The sequence below is a fragment of the Nelumbo lutea genome, chromosome 1 (assembly GCF_056320005.1).
Source record: "Nelumbo lutea isolate HS-2025 chromosome 1, American lotus-T2T, whole genome shotgun sequence".
NCBI lineage: Eukaryota > Viridiplantae > Streptophyta > Magnoliopsida > Proteales > Nelumbonaceae > Nelumbo > Nelumbo lutea.
In genome coordinates this window covers 211,598,946-211,621,065 of record NC_142684.1, presented here as the reverse complement: position 1 = coordinate 211,621,065, position 22,120 = coordinate 211,598,946, and positions in this window count along the sequence as shown.

Sequence of the window (22,120 nt, the reverse complement as noted above, 5' to 3'; positions counted from 1 at the left end):
TTGAATCGAAGATTGCATTTGGAATCAGTGTAAAAAGAATATATAGATGAGGTTTTATACTGAACCATGAAAGTGATTGTTGCCTACCGGAATTCTACATTGATAATAATTATACCATCTTATTAAACACCTATAAAACCGAACCAATGTTTGGTTTTTGATTTACATGGCATCCAAATGCAGTTGAAATATCAATATTTGAGAGGACCATCTTCTCGAAGCTTATTCTTACTATGCAATTTCAACGTGTAGGGTTTTGTTTTTTGAAAATATATAATAAAAACAACTGCCACATCAGCAATAAACAAAAACAGCAGCCATTTAAGCAATTGCCAATGTGTCAGTTGTTTTTTATTTTCGAAAACAAGACCAAACACAATGTTGAATATTTAAAGAGGCCCCAAATTGGTTATGGGCACTGTGCCCTTATACAGATGGCATGTAAAGAGGCTCCAAATTGGTTATGGGCACCACCAGTGTAGCCAGAGACAATTCGATTCGGTTTTTCAACGACGGACTGGCCCAACTGTTGACAAAAGCCCAAAGAAGAACTGTTAAAACATGTACGTAATGGCTGTGCCGCTGACAGAGAAGAAAAGATGAAAAACGCTGCAAAATAAGACATCATTACACATCGTTAGATTCTAGCCACGTGTCAAGACTAGAACCTAATAAACAATTGTAGGTGAGTAGCGTGTGGGTGGTCTTTGGTGCCGCCAAAATGGACGACTGCGTCAAAAGGCTGCGACAGACCCTCTTGGCTGCTATTGGAGTGTGTTTCACGTGCAGCTGCCGACCCTGATAGTTAACTTGGGTGGATGGCCTCGCGTTTATTCCTGTCCAGTTTGTGCACCCGTTGCTGTCGTTTAATGGTTCTTTTTTTATGCGGTAAACACACCAAACGCGTGGTAACGGCCTCTTCCCTGATTATTTTAAGGGCAATTCTGTCTTTTTCATGATCCCTCTCGTCTCGTGCCTTAAATTGTACGCGTGACCATGGAACACCATTCACGTGATTCTTGTGTTTTACTTTTCTTTGTTTGTTTAATATTCTCACCATGACTCGCTTGACCATTCGTTGACTGCTTGGACTTTAGAGTTTAGACACGGTATCTCGGGTTTTTAAATTTTAGGGTAATATATAAAAACTTCTGACAATCACAAAAACCTTTCCTCGAGTTTTATTTTAAGAAAAATCTCTCTTAAATTTTTTAAAAACTCAACACAAATTTCCCTTCCATCACCGACAGAGGCGGAAAACGTTGTGTTTGGATTCAGTGCTGACTCGAAGGGATTTTTTCTTCGAGTCCATTAATATTTTGACACGTCATTCAGTGTTTAATTGATCATCACTTACAACCAATTGAAAACTTATTATTAATAAAAATATTTTTAAATAAAAATTGATAAGTTAAGCTAATGTTGAGAGAAAATTCCAATGCCCTCGTTTTCAGACGGAAACAGAGGTTAAGATGCCTATCATGGCGGAAAATAGAGTGACCGATGTAGGTAAAGTAATCAGGATTAACACTACTGGCACATACGAGGTCATAGAAGATGATGTGGTAGTGCTGAGAAAAATAGGGTAGTATGCACTACCAAGTTGATTGATCGGTGACAAAAGCCGTAGGCAAGGACAAAGATCTTGTTGCCAGTATCGGCGACCCTGACATTGAGGGCTTCTAAGAGAGTGTTTTTGTTGAACGGGACCCTCTATGACTATGATTCTACGAGAAGCACTCCAGAGTTAGCCTCTTCTTCTTCCCCATCTCCCTCTCTACGGCGCTCCTCTTCCGAGTTAGGCTTCTTCCCCTCTTCTCTTCCTTCCTCTGCGACAGAAGAAACAATTAGGGTTTAAACCCCTTCTGTCACGACCAGTTACAATTAGGGAGCCTACGTACAGGGTTTATGCCTCTTCTCTCTCTCTCTCTCTCTCTCTCTCCCCCCCCCAAAGAAGACAACGAAGAGAAGTCTCTCTCTCTAGTGAATGATTTCTCCAATTTATTGAGTGGAAGAATATTAATTAATCGAGGGAGGGTTTTGCACAATCTTCCGCTTCTTCTTATCAAAAAGGAGAGAAACCTTTCTCCTTTTCAACAAAGATTGCTCGTCGGAGTGAAAGAAGAAGGATTCTCGCTTCTTTCTTATTTAACCCCTCATTGATTTTATTTATTTTTTGTTTAACAGTATAGAGTTATGGAAGAGGGAATTCACCGTGCCAACCGGTTCCCCTTCTCTTACTTTTGATGTGTCATGAAATGGTTGGAATCGAAGGGAAAACCCCTTCGAGTCCAAACACACTGAATCCGAACTGGAAAACGTTCCACTAATGCATTTTTTTTTCAAAATATCCATTTTATCCTTGCGTATAATTTTAGTAAAATAATTCTGAAACTCATTCACCCTCCTCTTCCTCCTCTCCCACCCTTAAACTCAATTCTAAGGCTGTGTTTGGTTTGAAGGAAAAAGTAGGGAAGGAAGGGAAAGGTAAGGAAACCTTTACAAATCTTGTATAGGTTCCATGCCTTTCCCTTCTTTTCCCTACCTTTGCCTTCAAACCAAACATAGCCTAAGAGAGAGGAAGCATTCAACCACTGTAAACTCCATCAAGAAGAGAGGAAGCTTTTTTGCTTTAACTCCACCGTAACATGAAAGTCTGCTCGGTCATGAGCATGGTGTTACCAGATTCACACTTGTGTTTTTATATGGTGCCAAACATTTTGAATTGAAATCAACTCCTAAGGCTCAGTTTGGAAGGAGTATAGATGCAAATATGTAGAGTGCAAAACCTTATATTTTTGTATTATCTTGTATTATTTTGCTTGTATTTGCATTGTATATATTTGCATTTATACTCTTTCCAAACTCAGCCTAAGTAAAGGGAATTTGCAGTGATCCCTATTGCTACGAAAACACAGATGCCATACAAACCAACATGTGTCAAAGACATCACACTAATTATGGACAGCTTGTCATACCAATTGATGATGGGTAATTTGGTTATTCAAATAACATCACGACATGTGGCATCCAAGTGATATCTCGGCACTGAGTAAGCAGATCACCCCAATAGGTCAGCTAGTAGTACCTCGCCTAAGGCCAACCTAAAGTACCCTGGCATGGCTGACCTAAAGGACCTCCGTATAAGGAGTGACCTCCTTTGGGGACCGGCCGAGTTAGGTAAGGTACAAACAATGACCTACAAGGCATTCTTGCTAACCTATTACATAGATCCGTTATCTAGACCAAGTTCTTTGGAGTAATAATGCTCAACTGTTAAGCCGACCTACCCACATTAGAGTCGATCAGACATACTTCAACTCTCTATGCAAATTATGTAACTGACAGAGATATTCTCTCCCAACTTAGCAAAAATGACTCTTTGAGAATCTAGGACCTATTACGGGAGGTCTCTAATCCTTCACACCCATATAAAGGCATCATTCTCCTGAGAGAAGATACGCATAACTCAACTCTCGCACTCTATAAACTTAAACATTCCAATTCTTTAAGAAACTATTCACTAACTTAAGCATCAGAGTGCCCTCCCCAAGTAAAACAACTCGTGCACTCTAATATTGCTCTTTTGTAGAACTATTCAGCTCAGCCAAACTTAGCTCAGCTTCCCACAAGGAAAACCTCGAACTCGGGCATCCAAGTCACCTTCCAAGTGAGAACCGCTAGATTGCACACCATCACCACTGCCATGACCCCGATGCTTCAATCCATGAATACATCCAGAGACTTCCATCTATGTCTAGTCTAAAAAATCGAAAATGCATCGATAGAGGAATCATTGTGATCTCCAAACAGTGACCACATTGGTTTGGATCTTCTATCAAGAAGTTGTAGGGCTCCATCAGAGGTGAGGGTGGCTTAGATAGATGAAATGTAACGGTTCTCCCACCTGTCCAGTAATTGACATTGCTTTCTCATTTCAGTTTTAACTCACCTGAGACGTCCATGGAGAGATTGTAGTAACTTGATACCGAGTTTCTGTTAGTAGCTCGGAGTGTTTGACCAACATATAGATTATGGCTTTAAAATATTTGTTACTTTAATTTGAACCTTGTTTCCTCAATGACAAACTTTTTGGCTTCAATATTCCGACCTTCTCCAAATTTCAGATGTCATGGTTGCTATGCTCATGGATCATCTACCGATGTCTCTAATTCTAGCGATGGATGGATAGAACTCACATATGAACTAGCATAAAATTTTGCCAAATATTCATACTGCATTGCAGTTTACATCTGTTGGTCTATCTAACAAATCACCCCTTCTACTTCATCATTGCACATGTAAGAGATATGTTGCTAGGTATATGATTGGCAATGGATTCAATAGAAGCAGATACAATCCAGATAAAACTATAGGCTGAAAGGTTATTGATGAAGGGTGATTTGACCCGATGTATGAAATAGTGACACGTTGACACTGACCCGACGTAAGCGATAGTTCAGCATCGTAGTCCGGTATAGCTAAGTAATAGGCCCCTAAAGCAGATCGCCATGACGCGAGCTCCCGGTTCCCCGAGCTACTCCCAAAGGAATATTCCGAGGCAACTTCAACTCGCAAGCTAAGAAAACCAACTCACCCAAACTCCCAAGCAGGCAAGCCGTCCCGAAGAATAGTCTACTAATGGCACTCCTGAAGCATTCCTAGCTCACTACAAAGTAGCTCGCGAATGGATTGCATGAACATTCCATAGGAAACTTCTATTTGACAGGTTGTACCAGTCAGACTGCACCATATCCCCTACTGACGGTGTAGTCTCTGTCCTTTCGGCAGTCTGCACCCACGTCTCTCAGTAGGTGGAGGCGTGCCTGTCACTTTGGAGACATGTCACTCGCCCAGGTAATGAATACGTCCCAACGGCCACCTGCGCAGCCCTGGCAGGTAACGGCTGTGGCAGGAGATCCGGTGGCGGTTACGCCCAATCCCCTAAGGAGAGCCCCTATAAAAGTCCTCAGGGCAGAGGAGAAACTTCTGCTGGAGAAATAGACCAAAAAAAATCTCTTGAGTATAGGAACACTGCGCGACCTACACTCTTAGCCCTCGTTTTTCCTTTCATTTCCCATACACAGTACTAACTTAAGCATCAGAGTATTCCCACCGGGTAAACCCCCGGGAATCCTTCATTTCATCTTCTCAGGTCTCGCCTGTTGCCAGCAAGGAGCCAGTTAGCGGTCAGCTAGGAGTGCCTAGATCGCGCTACATCATTTGGCGTCGTCTGTGGGAAACGCTTCAAAAGGCCTTTCTCTCTAAGATTTTTCAATCCTTTCTCCTTCCTTGAAACAGTCCAACGCTCATGGCCTTCTCTAGCAACGTAGGACGAAGCACGGAGATAGATAACTCCAGGGAACAATCCCAGCTTCCTACTATCTATATCGAACAGTTCACCGTCCCCCTCTCAGCGGACGAAATCCCTAGCTTAAGCGTGCCTCTCACAATGGCACCTGTCATCACCCCACTTCCTGCTACAGTCGGGACAACCTTCACCGAACCTTCGGTCGTGCCCCCAACGGCCATCCCAAACCAGCTGGAGGACCTGGTGCAGTGCATGAGGGCCATGCAGGCTCAAATGCAACAGTTCCAACAACTTCAACTCTATCAATAGCACGTACTGCATCAGGTCTCCCAATATCAATACCAACAGCAGTTCCCCTAGCTGCCCCAACCTCAGCTTCAGCAGCCCCAGCTCTCGTCGCAGCGCCTAGCTTCGCAGCAAGCTAAATCCAACCACCAGAACGAGCACTCCGGCCAAGGAGAGGCCCCCCAAAACCTCCCAAAAAACCAGGCCTCCCCCCACGGCAGACGGGAGAGACCGGCTACCCTGATCTCGCCGCGGACGGACAAGTCGAGAGGACCCCGGCCGGGCAGGTCTACGTCGCCCCGGAAGTCAAAGCTTGGAACCTCGATCCTAGAGAACCGGTTCAAAATCCTAGCAGCAGACTCCAAGCAGGCTCCCTCTATCTGTAGCCATCACCAGCAGGCCGAGCTACCCCCGGGGCAAATAGTCCTGGATAGCACGGAAGTGAGAAGCACAAACGCCGAGCCCGTTAGGAAGCAGAAGCGCCGACGCCGAGCTTGGCCGAAGCCAAAGCTCCCCTTCTTTCAGTTCCGTCCCCCCCCCTGTCTTCTGAACTTTTGGCAGTCCCGATGCCCAAAGATTTCAAACTCCCTCCTCTTGATAAGTACGACGGGTCGTTCGACTCGAATGATCACGTAGACGCCTTTCAGTCGCAGATGCACCTAGCGCGAGCCAGCGAGTCGTGCATGTGTGTGGTCTTCTCCACTACTTATAGGGGAGCAGCCCGCACGTGATACCGGAACTTGGTGCCCGGGTCAATCAGAAGTTGGGCGCAGTTCGCACAAGCCTTCACGTTGCACTTCGTCACTAGCAAGCGGTGCCCGTGAACTGAAGAAAGCATCTTCAACATAGCACAAACGGAGGGAGAGTCCATCAGGAGTTATATCAAGCGGTTCAATGACGCTTGTATGTAGATACCGCGCCTGGATTCCACTGTACGCCTAGCAGCAGCCAAGAAGGGCGTGAAGCATAAGGAGTTCAAGTGGTATATGGTCGTCAACCAACCCACGACCATAACCAAGTTTCTAAAACTTGCGGATAAATTCATAGCCACTGAAGAAGAGATCAACCAGAAGGGGGAGGGTGGACCAGAAAAAAGAAAAAGAGAAGATCCATCCAGTCAAGTAGACACCCGAGGAAAGAATGAAACAGTTCGGAGTGCGGAGCCGGGTCAATTGTTCCGAGCTCCAGCACTAGACCGAGTTGATTACACCCCATTGAACGCGAAGCGGGCCGAAATCCTGATGGCAATCAAGGACGCCTCGTACGTGAAGTGGCCACCCCGTCTAAAGGGGAACCCCAATGAAAGAAATAAGAGTTTGTATTGTATTTTTCACAAAGACCACGATCACAGCACCAGAAGCTGTAAAAACCTCCACAACGAGATAGAGGAGCTCATCCGTCGCGGATATTTGAGAAACTTTGTACAAAATAATAATAATAATAATAGTAGAGCAGGTCAGCAAGGGGAGCACGGCAGAGATGCTCCGGAGTCCAGCAACAGGCCGGCCGAACAACCGCAAAGGCAGCCTCCGGAGGAGAGGCCAATTCGAGGAACCATCCACATGATAGCGGGAGGTTCGATCGTTGCGAGTTGCACCTCAGCAGCAGCTCGGAGAAGAGCAGAACCCCCCAAAGCGGCCGAAGATGGGAGACCCCATTTTCTTTACGGAAGACAATGCACGAGGGGTCCACTACCCCCATGATGATGCACTCGTGATAAAGCTAAGGATCAACAACTTCGAGGTCAGGCGTGTACTCGTGGACTCAGGCAGCTCGGCCGACATCCTCTTTAAAGCTGGGTTCGACAAGCTTCAGTTGTAGAGAAGTGACATGAGACCTACGGACACCCCCTTAGTGGGCTTCAGTGGAGAGGAAGTCCGCCCCCTTGGGAAGATAACAGTACCTGTAGAGATCAGCATGCGGCCTTGTGTGGTCAGATTCGAACACAACTTCCTGGTGGTAGCGACCCCCTCTCCCTACAATGCCATAATAGGTCAACCGATCACCCATGTCCTATGGGCGATGGCCTCCACTTACCACTTGGCTATAAAATTTCCAATAGATTTCGGTGTGGGAGAAGCGTAGGGCGACCAACTCGAGTCCCGCAAGTGCTACGTTGCCGCCCTAAAGGGAAAAACCAAGGTGGCTGATGACCTAGAACTGGAATGACCCACGGAGCAAGGCGAAGAGCGAGCCGCGTCCATGGAAGAAACAGTCGCGGTCTCAACCTCAACAGCAGACCCAGCTCGGATGCTTCAGATCAGCGCTTCCGTCCAGAAGCCCCTACGATCCGAACTGGTAAGTTTTTTACTTCAAAATTTAGATATTTTTGCATGGTCCGCAGCAGAAATGCCAGGTATAGACCCCGGACTCATAACTCACAAGCTAAACATTGATCCTGTAGTTAGGCCCGTTAAACAGAAGAAACGCAGCCTAGCCCCAGAATGGTGGAAAGCGGTCAACAAGGAAGTCGAGAAGCTCCTCGCGGTGGACTTCATAAGAGAAGCTCAATACCTGAGCTGGGTAGCCAACCCCGTCCTGGTAAAGAAGGCCAACGGCAAGTGGCGCATGTGCGTCGACTACACCGACCTGAACCGGGCTTGCCCGAAAGACTGCTTCCCACTCCCCCGAATCGACCGTCTGGTGGATGCGACCTCAGGGCATGAGTTGCTCAGTTTCTTGGACACCTATTCGGGCTATAACCAGATCAAGATGGACACGACAGACGAAGAAAAAACTACCTTCATCACAGAGTTCGGTCTCTACTGTTACAAGGTGATGCCCTTCGGGTTGAAGAACGCAGGGGCAACATTTTAGAGACTTGTAAATAAATTGTTTGCTTTATTAATCAGCAGAAAAGTAGAATGCTATGTAGACGAGACTTGTAAATAAATTGTTTGCTATGTAGACGAGACTTGTAAATAAATTGTTTGCTATGTAGACGAGACTTGTAAATAAATTGTTTGCTTTGTTAATTCTCATATGAATTAATACAAGACTTGCATTCTATTTTTGAAATTTTGCGTAAGTTTAACATGAGATTAAATCCGAACAAGTGTGTGTTCGGCGTGACCTCAGGTAAATTCCTGGGATACATCGTTAACCGGCGCGGCATTGAAGCCAACCCGGATAAGGTTAAGGCCATCTTAGACATGAGACCACCCTGTAAGTTGAAGGAGGTTTAGAGGCTGAATGGCCGCATAGCTGCCCTGAGCCGCTTCATGTCCAAATCGACAGACTGCTGTCTGCCGTTCTTTAAGGTAATCAAGAGCAAAGGGTTTGAGTGGACCCAAGACTGCCAGCTCACGTTTGACGAGCTTAAGAATTACCTCTCTAGTGTGTCGATCTTAACCTGACCCGAGGAGGGCGATATTTTAGAACTGTACCTCTCGGCGAGCGACGAAGTGGTCAGTTCGGTACTAATAAAGGAAGTAGATCGGGTCCAACGACCCATTTATTATGTTAGTAAAGTATTGCAGGGAGTAGAAACGAGATACCCGGAGATGGAGAAGCTAGCATATGCATTGATAGTTGCAGCTCGGAAGCTCCACCCATACTTCCAAGCTCATACTGTTATCATCCTTACCGACAAATCTCAGAGGCAAGTCTTGCTTAAGCCCGAGGTCTCTAGCCGATTGACAAAGTGGGCCATTGAGCTTAGCGAGTACGACCTCCAGTACAAGCCGCGAACTGCCATTAAGGCCCAAGCCTTAGCAGATTTCATAGTCGAATGCACATTCAGCTCCGAAGTTCCCAGTCCGGTCGAGCACGAGGCTCACCCCTCGGGTGAGCCCAGAGCTCCCGGATCGGTCGAGTACGACCCCGTGTAATAGTAGCCAGTGTGACACCTCTCCTAGCTCAGCCAACCGTGAGCTAGGATGAGGAGCCCTGGATCCTTCACGTAGATGGCTCCTCGAACCTATGGGGCAGCGGCACCGGAATAGTGCTGCACGGCCCAAGTGGCATAAAACTGGAGTACGCGCTATGCTTCGAGTTCGAGGCATCCAACAATGAAGCAGAATACGAAGTGTTGATAGCTGGACTAACCCTAGCCAGAGAAGTAAAAGCCAAGCACATCGTTATCTGTACCGACTCCCAGCTTGTGGTCAACCAAGTCACCGGCGAGTACGATGCTCGCAAGCCAACCATGATTGCCTACTTAGCCAAAGTCAGAGAGGTCCTGCTCAACTTCCAGTCACACTTCATCAGACAGATCCCTAGGTCGGAGAACGCTGAGGCCGACGCCCTTTCCAAGTTAGCCAGCACTAGCGACATCACAATGAGAACCGCGTACATAGAGGACCTGTCTTGGCCTAGCATTCTCAAGGGGATAGAGGAGGTCGCTCCCGTCGTTCAGGTAGTGCCGAGCTGGGTTGACCTGCTCGTGAGCTTCTTGTTTCATGGGAACCTCCCTGTAGATCACAATGCAACCAGAAGGGTGCAGCAGCAGGCAGCCAAATACGTCGTAATAGACGAGTGGCTGTACAAGAGATCCTACACGCTCTCTTATCTGTGTTGCTTGCGACCTACTGAAGCCGAGCTCGTACTCCGAGACATCCATGAGGGTCTATGCGGAAGACACTTGGGGGGCAGGGCCCTTGCCCAGAAAGCGCTTTGGCAAGGGTATTATTGACCAACGATGAAGGCAGACGCCATTGAACTCGTTAGAAAATGTGACAAGTGTCAGAGACATGCCAATATTCACCACCATCCCGCTGCCGACCTCAAGTACCTCAGTAGCCCGTGGCCCTTTGCACAGTGGGGCATCGATCTACTCAAGCCATTCCCGCTAGCAACGGGAGGAAGAAAGTTCTTAGTAGTGGCAGTGGACTATTTTACCAAGTGGGTAGAAGTCGGGCCCCTCGTGATGATCACAACCCGAAATGTCCAAAACTTCTTTTGGAAGAGCATCGTATGCCATTTTGGACTACCTCGGGTATTGATTTCCGACAATGGCAAACAGTTCGAGGACATCAAATTTCAAGATTGGTGTAGAGACATCGGGATCCAACAAAACTTTATTTCAGTCGCGCACCCTCAAGCAAACGGTCAGGCAGAAGTCACGAACAGAGCCATCCTCCGTGGACTAAAAGCACGGCTGGATCGAGCTAAAGGATTGTGGGCAGATGGACTACCCAGTGTCTTATGGGCCTACCGAACCACGGAGAAGACCGCCACGAGGGAAACACCCTTCAATCTCACCTATGGCACTGAACCAGTAATTCCCGCAGAGATCGAAGTACCTACGTTGCGCCTGGAAGCATATAGCGATCAAACAAACGAAGATGAGCTACGTACCAACCTCGACCTACTCGACGAAGCGAGGGACCTCGCGTACATTAGGACCGTAGCTTACCAACAGAGAGTAGCTCAATACTATAACGCCAGGGTCAAGAGGCGAAACCTCCGTGTTGGCGACTTGGCCCTTCGTAAAGTTATGGTGCCTGAGCCCGGTGCTGGCAAGCTCGGGTCCAATTGGGAAGGTCCTTACCGAGTGAAACGAGTGCTCGGGGAAGGAACATATGAACTCGAGACCCTCGAAGGGAAACAAGTACCTCGGGCATGGAATATTGTCAACCTGAGGCAATATTACCTGTAAAAATCCAGGAGCGGACTACGGGTCCCTCCCAAAGCCTAAGGGCCAGAATACCGAGCTAACATGACCTCGGCACAAGAAGACCCCAGTTGCCACTTCAACCTGGGAAAAATCCAAGAGCGGACTACGGGTCCCTCCCAAAGCCTAAGGGCCAAAACACCGAGCTGACAAAGACCTCGGCGTGAAATGACAATGGCAAAGGCAAGGAATGAAACATTAAAAGCATAAGTAGTTCAGGTTTAAACCCCGCGAAGCATAGTTCATCACGACACATTGGTCGAACTGAGAAATAGCCAACCCATGCTTAATTCGGGCATACAATGCAATCACTCTGTGATATAGCATGCGGGCCTTAAACGTGACAAATCAGAATAACGCCTACCAAAGAGCCCTACTTCAAGTATGTAACTTTAACAGTTCAAGTGATGAGCTTGCTTTAGTAAAAATAAAGGAAGTCCATCATACTCAGAAGGAAGAAACTTTCATTCATTCAAAAAAAATGAATGAATGACAAGTGCAATAACTGAGCTAAACAGCTCAGGCAAGGTTCCATCACTGTAGGGCACAACTGCCCAACTGAAAACTTGTGAAAGACCAGGTTTATGGCACCCGAAAGCCACAGTAGCCCAGAGAAACGCCACCTAAAGAATCTGCCTCCTCATCCTCTGGAGAATCGGGCTCCTCTTCATCTGCTTGGTCCGCTGTCTTAGGAGATAGACCCTTCATAGTGATTCCGTCGAGGTTGAGCCCGGAAAACTTCTTCCGAACCAGCCACCAACAGAGCTTAAACCCCGAGCGGTATGAACCCGAACCATACTTCGCTTGGAGGTCATGAAATTCCTAGGAGTCTTTAAAATCCCAGACTGCTTTCTCTCACTCAGCCTCCACCATTTGATCAAAGTTTCGGGTCTGGTTCAGAAGGGTGGACTCCAAGTCCCGCACCTGCTACCTGAGAAGCTCCCTCTCCCCCGCCATCCTCGATGACTCCTCCCTGTAGCGCACGCTCTCTTTAGTAAACCGAGCAATTTGAGCTTCCTAGTCATGGACGAGCAGCTCCTGAGACTCGCTCCCCTTGCGGGTGTGCTGGAGCTTGCCCCAGACCTGGTCGAGCTCGACCTGGAGCCTCTGGTTGGTAGCACGCTGGTCGAGAGCGTCGACGCGATGGATGTGTGTCTGGAGAGCCATGGCATGAATGGCAGAATTTACCCGCCGGCAAGAAAGAAAGATCAGAAGACAACGGGAAAGGGCAAAACAAGAGAAGAGGGAAGGCCACTTACCACCATACAGTGAGCAAAGGCAAACACGGATAAATCCCCGAGATCCATGTTTCCCCACTGAGCGATTTCATCATTGGTAACCGCTTTCCGGCTCCTCCGCCGGGCTACCAGATAATCATTTACCCCCTCCCAGTTTTCCACTAGGAATCGGGGGTAAGGACCGGGCTGAAGGGTGCCTCCCCTGACTGAGGGAGTTCACTCCCCCCAGGGTTAGCCCCACTAATCCCCTCAGGGGGGGCATCGGAACCTCAGGTGAAGGAGAGGGAAGGACCGACTCAGCAGACCTGAATTCAGTGCTCCCCGAAGGCGGGATTCGGTCAGGGCACATCCTCTTCGCTTAGCGTCTCTGACTGCTCGAGAGAAGGCGGCGCGAATCAGCACTAGACATGACGGCTGATACAAGACCACAGGGTATTAGTCCGATAATAGACAATGCATGTGTACACAAGTCGCAAGGCACTATGTGACCTAAAAGACCGACCTACCCGGGCTCAAGCCTGCTTGCACGAGCTTCTCCTCGACTAAGTAGTCTGAGCAATGGAAGCCTACCGATGCCCAGGACAGCATCGTTTTTCGAGTATCAGGGTCCAGCTCGGCCCCAGGGTCCTGAACAGCGCCCCTCCAAGCAGTAGGAAAGGGCCACCCCTCGAGGTTACGAACCACAAAATAGTCTCGCTTCCAGGCGAGAATCTTATTCAGAAGCTCGTATAAGAGCTTATAGCCACGACAGGGGGAGAGGTAATAAAAACGCCTCTCTGGAGGAACCCCAGGAGCAATATTCTTTATACAGAGGATAGATGCAAAAATATCAAGATCTAAAGGGAGACAGTACTCGTAACACAAAGATATAGTCCCAACCATGTTTCGAATGGCATTAGGATGAAGTTGGTCAATGGTGACGTTAAAATGATTTAGCACCTCCACTATCAAGGGGTACAGGGGGAGACTTAAATCGGCCTCGAGCTGTTCCTGAAAAATTACTATGTCATTGGGACCATGCTCCCAAGGGAAGTTGCCAGTAAGGAGGCTGTAAACCAGGTCCCCAGGAAGACGAAGGTAGCAGATCAGAGACTTGAGTCTCTCCGCTGTCATTAAGGAAGGGCCAAAAGTATCAGGCTCCCTTCCCCTAGAAGTAGCTGCCGTATCGCCAGAGGCTTCCCGAGCCTTCGGAATACGCTCCCAGGCTCCCCCCGAGCTCGAGGGAGCATCGTCATCTTGGCCATCGCCCCTGTGATAGGCATGACGTGGGTACTCGGACATGGCTAACGGCGATTGGGACTCACCAGAGTAAGACAGAACGAAGCTGAGGAATTTGAGTAACCTAGGCGAAGTATGCAACCTCAGAATCCAAAGGATGGCGTGGAAGAAGGTAGGACCGGAGGGGGCCCCCATTTATAGCCCCTGCCCTTTCAAACTAATGGCCCGGATCAAAGCAGATCCAACGGTCCACAGATTTCCTGACCGCACGCCTCTTGAAAACCGAAGACAATTGGCGACACGTCTTCCACGATCGAGGTAGACGCAGCCACACGACGTTCGGAATTAAAGGCCACCTCAGCACGTTTTCGAAATCCGAAAAGTCAGGGAAGACAGAAGATCTCTTGATTCCCGCAAACGCATTTAATGGGGGTAGTCAATCAAGTTTGAATTTCGGTCAAATCAGCCCATCGCACTTCATAAACTCCCCGCGCTAAGGCGATACTCTTAGCCCAAGGAGTGGGGGCCAATTGATGAAGGGTGATTTGACCCGATCTATGAAACAACGACATATGGACACTGACCCGACGTAAGCAACAACTCAACATCGTGGTCCGGTATAGCTAAGTAACAGGCCCCTAAAGCAGCTCTCCACGACGCGAGCTCCCGGTTCCCCGAGCTACCCTCAAAGGAATATTCCGAGGCAACTTCAGCTCGCAAGCTAAGAAAACCAACTCGCCCGAACTCCGAAGCAGGCAAGCCGTCGCGAAGAATAGTCTACTAATGGCACTCCTGAAGCATTCCTAGCTCGCTACAAAGTAGCTCGCGAATGGATTGCACGAGCATTCCGCAGGAAGCTTCTATCTGACAGGCCGTACTAGTCAGACTGCGCCATATCCCCTACTGACGACGTAGTCCCTGTCCTTTCGGCAGTCAACACCCATGTCTCTCAGTAGGTGGAGGTGTGCCTGTCACCTTGGAGACGTGTCACTCACCCAGGTAAGGAGTACGTCCCAATGGCCACCTGCACAGCCCTGGCAGGTAACAGCTGTGGCAGGAGATCCGGTGGCGGTTACGCCCAATCCCCCAACGAGGGCCCCTATAAAAGCCCTCAGGGTAGAGGAGAAACTTCTGCTGGAGAAATAGACCAAAAAAATCTCTTGAGTATAGGAACACTACGCGACCTACACTCTTAGCCCTCGTTTTTCCTTTCATTTCCCATACACAGTACTAACTTAAGCATCGGAGTATTCCCACCGGGTAAACCCCCAAGAATCCTTCATTTCATCTTCTCAGGTCTCGCCCGTTGCCAGCAAGGAGCCAGTCAGCAGTCAGCTAGGAGTGCCCGGATCGTGCTACATCAGTTATCTTATCGTAATCTTTTAAAAATTTCTTATGACAATTGAATGCATTGATTCTTTAAATATGAGCTTGATATTGTTTGTAAACATCAAATTTAAGCAAATGTAATGGAAGAAAAATATGATCCAGAAATCAAGATAAATAGAAACTTAATGTTTTCTCTCTTCTCGAAAATCATCGATTTAATAGACCTAGGGGTCCGATTGGCACGTCTTTTTAGGAAGATCTTTTGGTAGTTCTAACAATCAAAAGATGCATTGAGCTTTTGCATGAAGATTTGAGTAGCCCGAAGCATGTTTGGCAAATGCACGTCTTTCCATGCATCTTTTTGCGTCTTTTCGTGCATCTTTCTACATCTTTCCGTGCAAGAATAAAACACGAAAGACGCAATAAGCTTCATTTGGAGCTTCCTAAAATCAGCTCAAAATGAGCTTTTTGCGTCTTTTCGGCATTCTGCATTTTGGTGGTTAGATCTTTTGCACACCAAATGAAAATAGATCGAAAATTAGTCTTCCCGCTGCATCAAAAACTAAATCACAAGCTTTTGATAAAAAGCAAATAGTTCTAATAAGATTTGGAAAGAATGCACGGAAAGACGCACCAAATGCAACCCTAAATGATACTGTGTCTTCTCTTCTAAAAGAAGCCTTAAGTTAACCTTATTTGCTCATTATTGTAAACACAAATGATGTCAATGCAGTAAAAGAAGGCGAGAGCGTTTCCTTCCTTGGAGTCACCCATGTCCCAATGTGGTGGAATGGGAGAGTTGGCTTGACAGATTTGAGTACTCCAAATACCACCGTTCTCATCCTTGAGCACAGTTTCTGTTGCAATGAAGTTTACGGTGGATGAATGCTTCTCCTATTCTTGAGTGGTTGGAGTTTTGGGGTGGGAGATTAAAAGAGGAGAAAGTAAAGTTTCTGGGTAAAATAAAAGGGTAAAATGGGTATTTTGAAAAGAATAGTGCACGGGGGGGAACCTGGAACGTTTTTTGTCTAGTCAGTGATGGAAGGAAGGTTTGTGTTGAGTTTTTCAAAAGTGCAAAGGGAAGGCTTGTGTTAAAGTATAACTTGAGGAGAGATAATTATGATTGTCAGAAACCTCAGGGGAGGTTTTTATATTTACCCTAAATTTTAACTCTCAACTCAAAACCGGGAACCGGGTTAACAAAGTCAGCAAAGCCAGTCGGTCTGGTCCGGTTGAACTGGTGACATGATGCAAATTAGATTTGCTTTAACGCTCACTCCATTTTTGGGTCAAGCCAAATTGGGGATGAGCAATTGTCACCAATTCGGTCTAATTTGGTTCGACAACTCTTCCAAATGTCAAACTGATACTGAGCAATTGTTAGATTAACCTAGTGATCTGGCTCTAAAAAAAAAAAAAGGAAAGAAGCCTACACCAGTTGTAGTGTAAAAGCGGCCAAAATCTAAGCCCAAACAACTTGTCTTCCAACCCTTCAACACAGACAATCACATGTAACCTTGAAGAACATGTATATTGTAGGCAAGGTTTTTAAAACTGAATCGGACAATAAATCGATCTAAGGCCTGGTTTTTGGGTTGAATGGTCGGACCGTTTAAACCAAATGAATGGTCTGTTTTGATAAAAAAAAATGACTAAACCGTTGAACAATTTGAATGGTTTGATCATTCACGTCAATAGCTTGTTAACCAAATTAACAATTTTTAGGGAAATAATGATTTTGGGATAAAACGGAATTGACCGCCTGACCGGTTCCCAATTTTTTCAGTCTGATCCGGTTTTAAAAGCCATGATTATAGGCTTGTAGCATTCAACGCCACTGCCAATCCAGTTGGTTAACTGTTAAGTAGTTCATCTGTTTATTTGTCCGGTTTAAATCTGTTGAATTCAGTTTTTTTAAGACCGAACCAACTCAATAGAGGTCTAGTCCGTCTGTCTAATACAAGTAGTCTGGTCCGATCTGGTTTTAAAACATCATTGTCATGTTGTATTATCAGACAATGACTTCAGGAATTGCTTCCACTCTAGAATCCTCTCAACCTTATCACTTCCATTCAATATTCTATTTGACAAAGTAGCAAGCGTCCAAATGAGGGAATAGCACCAAAAAAACCAGAATAGTCTACAGAATTCCTTAATTAATAGAAAATAAGAATTAAGCTTGATAACTAACCTTAAAATCATTCGTAAGCAAACAAACTTTCCGACGTTGGAGTGTTAAGCAGAACTAATTAAGGTTGAAAATTGAGATCAATCTTAAATCTCATTCGCTCAATCTACTGATTTCTTTGCAATTTGACAAAGTTGATGTTAGCTCGTGTTGTTGGTTCACTATGTATATATAGTGCTATGCAGCTTAGTACAACAAGAATGACTAGTAGATTTGCATTATTTTTTTATTAATGCCCCATGTGCAAATTGTGCTCTCACATGATCAACTTCTCCATCATTGTAAACCTTTTTCTTTAGTTGAATTCTTTATTCATTTCGTGACAATGCAACCAACATCATTTCCATTTACAGAAAAAAAAACTCTTATCATAAGAGTCTTATGTGTGAATCTGGGACTCAATCCTCCTCGTGGCTGAACCGAATGATTTAGTGCTTTGGCTTTTAGCTAATAAGTTTAAAAAATGAAAGTAATGGGCTTCTTAATAGTTGAAGCTGTAGTTAGATTGTTACCTTACACTTGAATATTTTATGTATCTTTTAACCCTAATTATTTTATCCATTAAAAAAAAAACAGATTGTTAGTGATGAGGGCAGATTTGGCCCTCTAGTGAAATTGTGACACGTGGCACCTCGTGACAACTAGGTAAACACCCAGCCAACAAACTTATGAAGTTGGTGACCCACCCGGGCATTAGTCTGGCCGGCCTAACGTGACCTACGGGCAGCCTGACGCGCGCCTACGCAACCTGCGCGCGGTGTGGCACGCGGCCTGCGCGACCTGACTGACCTGGACCAGCCAAGCACATGATCCGGCCAGGCCGCCCATAAGGCGCCAACCTAACAACCTGGCCCAGACACTGACCCGCCGACTGACACAGACGACAACCTAACGACCTGGCCCAGACACTGACCTGTCGACTGACACAGGCGCCAACCTGACGACCTGGCCCGGACACCGACCCGCCGACTGGCACAGGCGCCAACCTGACGACCTGGCCCGGACACCGACCCACCGACTGACGCAGGCGCCCCCCTGACAATCCGGCCCACTGCCTACAAAGGAAAGAAGACCACCCCATGCTGAGGGCAGTTGGACTGCGCCGCACCAGGGAGCTCCACCATTCTCTAAGTCACCGGCCGCCTAGTAGGCAGTTCGCCACCAGGTAGCTCTCCGCCAGGCAGTTCGCCACCGACCAGCTCACCACCAGGCAGTTCGCCACCGGGCAGTTCGCCACCAGGCAGTTTGCCACCAGGCAGTTCGCCACCAGACAGTTCACCACCGAGCAGTTCGCCATCGGGCAGTTCATCACCAGGCAGTTCGCTACCAGGCAGTTCACCACCGAGCAGCTCGCCACTAGGCAGTTCACCACCGGGCAGTTCACCACCAGGCAGCTCGCCACCAGGCAGTTCGCCACCAGACAGTTCGCCACCAGGCAGTTCGCCACCAAGCAGCTCGCCACCAGGCAGTTCACCACCGGGCAGTTCGCCACCAGGCAACTCGCCACCAGGCAGTTCACCACTAGGCAGCTCGCCACCAGGCAGTTCACCACCAGACAGTTCGCCACCAGGCAGTTCACCACCAGGCAGTTCGCCACCAGGCAACTCGCCACCAGGTAGTTCGCCACCGAGTAGTTCGCCACCAGGTAGCTCACCCCCAGGCAGTTCTCCACAAAGCAGTTCGCCAGTAGGCAGTTCACCACCAAGTAGCTCATCACTAAGGCACGCCACCACCAGGTCAAATGACGAGGTACTTAGCCAAAACATTTTTACATCACAAAACATTGGTACATGACCGAAAACGGTTACATCAATTGGCGCCATCTGTGGGAACACGCTACAAAAAGCTAAGTTCTCGTCCTACAAAAGCTAAGTTCTCATCTTGCCAAAACTAAGTCCTCACTTTTTAGAAATTGAAGCTATCGCTTTATAGTTTACATTTTTTATGAACTCAGAGACTATGCAAGGAGCTAACGGACTAAGTAGCTCTACCAACCTTACTTTCAATTCAGATAATGCCACATCAGTTCTCTCCGCAAGGTCCCCCCTACAAAGATGAGCTCTTCGTGGCTTCCGCGGGAGTTGGCGGCCAACTGACTACATAGGCGCCCTTACCGATCGAGCCTTCCAAGGCTCTCGTGTGAGCTGGCAACCTAAAGTTAGTAGTGTTGCCCCCGAAGGTCGAGCCCCTAGTAGCTTCTTGTAGGAGTAGGTGACCGACATTAAGAAGCTGATGCAGGCCAAGCCTACGGGACACATTACTACTTAAGACCCGGTCGCCTCTCCGGCACAGGCAAAGTCAGAAAAGAGTAGACCACTAGTCACTCCAAAGCCTACGGGCCACGTTACTACTTAAGACCCAGTCGCCTCTCTGGCACGGGCAAAGTCAGAAAAGAGTAAACCACTAGTCACTCCAAAGCCTACGGGCCACGTTACTACTTAAGACCCGGTCGCCTCTCCGACACGGGCAAAGTCAGAAAAGAGTAGACCACTGGTCACTCCCAAAGCCTACAGGCCACATTACTACTTAAGACCCGGTTGCCTCTCCGGCACCGGCAAAGTCAGAAAAGAGTAGACCACTAGTCACTCAAAAGCCTACGGGCCACATTATTACTTAAGACCCGGTCGCCTCTCCGGCACAGGCAAAGTCAGAAAAGAGTAGACCACTAGTCACTCCAAAGCCTACGGGCCACATTACTACTCAAGACCCGGTCGCCTCTCCGGCACGGGCAAAGTTAGAAAAGAGTAGACCACTAGTCACTCCCAAAGCCTACGGGCCACATTACTACTTAAGACCCGGTCGCCTCTCCGGCACGGACAAAAGTCAAAGAAGAGTAAACTACGAGTCACTCCCAAAGCCTACAGGCCACACTAGTAATTGGATCAACACTTACAAGCTCATCGACTTACGGGCCAAAAGAAATCTACTCCCTTCGTTGAGTTACTATCAGCTCGGGAGTGGGGGGCTATTGATGAGGGTAGATTTGGCCCTCCAGTGAAATTGTGACACGTGGCACCTCGTGACAACTAGGTAAACACCCAACCAACAAACTTACGAAGTTGGTGACCCACCCGGGCATTAGTCTGGCCGGCCTAACGCGACCTATGCGTAGCCTAACGCGCACCTGTGCGCGACCTGCGTGTGCGACCTGACGCGCGCCACGCGCGACCTGCGCGCGGCCTGACGAGCGGCCCGCGCGAACTACACGCGGCTTGGCGCGCGGCTTGCGCGATCTGGCCGACCTGGACCAGCCTAGCACATGATCCGGTCAGGCCGCCCATAAGGCGCCAATCTGACGACCTGGCCCAGACACTAACCTGCTGACTGACACAGGCGCCACCCTGACGACATGGCCCGGACACCGACCTGCCGACTGGCACAGGCGCCAACCTGATGACCTGGCCCAGACACTGACCCGCCGACTGACATAGGCGCCAACCTGACGACCTGGCCCGGACACTGAACCACCGACTGATGCAGGCGCCCCCCTAACAATCCAGCCCAGGCGCCGACCTGGCCACCTGACACAAGCGCCAGCCTGACGACCTTGAGGAGTTCACCACCATACCCCAGTTTTGACAGGATGTGACGAGTCTTACCGTTTGGAGGCTTTTCACCCGCCTAACCTGCGAGGACTCCGGTATATAAAGACCTCACCCCCCAAAGGAGAGGAGGGATGGAAAAGGGAAGTAACCCCTGCTCTCTAGCTCTCTCATATTATCTTAAAAGCTCTCCACAATAAGAGTGCTAACTTAAGCGTCGGAGAGCCCCTACCGAGAAAATACCCCCGGGACCTCTGATTCAGTTCTCGCAGGTCCCTCAGCTCCCGTCGTCAACAAAGAGGAGGAAAAGATGGAGTTCTCGCAGGTCCCTCAGCTCCCACCGCCTACAAAGAGGAGGAAAAGATGGAGTTCTCGAAGGTCCCTCAGCTCCCGCCACCTACAAAGAGGAGGAAAAGATGGACTTCTCGCAGGTCCCTCATCTCCCACTGCCTACAAAGGAAAGAAGACCACCTCATGCTGAGGGCAGTCGGACTGCACCGCACCAGGGAGCTCCACCATTCTCTAAGTCACCAGCTGCCTAGTAGGCAATTCGCCACCAGGTAGCTCTCTGCCAGGCAGTTTGCCACCGAGCAACTCGCCACCAGGAAGTTCGCCACTGGGCAGTTCACCACCAGGCAGTTCGCCACCAGATAGTTCGCAACCGGGCAGTTCGCCATCGGGCAGATCATCACCAGGCAGTTCGCCACTGAGCAGCTCGCCACTAGGCAGTTCTCCACCGGGCAGTTCGCTACCAGGCAGCTCGCCACCAAGCAGTTTGCCACCAGACAGTTCGCCACCAGGTAGTTCACCACCGAGCAGCTTGCCACCAAGCAGTTTGCCACCGGGCAGTTTGCCACCAGGCATCTCGCCACCAGGCAGTTCGCCACCAGGCAGTTTGCCACCAGGCAGTTCGCCACCAGGCAGCTCGCCACCAGGTAGCTCGCCCCCAGGCAGTTCTCCACCAAGCAGTTCGCTAGTAGGCAGTTCACCACCAAGTAGCTCATCACTAAGGCACGCCACCACCAGGTCAAATGACGAGGTACTTAGCCAAAAAATTTTTACATCACAAAACATTGGCACGTGGCCGAAAACGGTTACATCAGTTAGCAATAAACCAATTAGTTCAGTCATTTCAGTCCTTATCAAATGGCCTCTTGGAGCTCATGTTATATTAAGCTTAAAACATAGAAAATCAAGATAACCCCAAAACATATAAATGTAATGTTGAAATTTGAACATGCCAACGATGATAAAGAATTTAACACTTTTTTAACCCCAAATTTTATTCCACGTGGAAGGCATCCACCTTAAAAATTTATGGGTTTCTAGTAGATAAGGGCAACTTTTTGTCCTAAATATCAATAAAAGATAATATTTTTATAAAATAATCAAAAT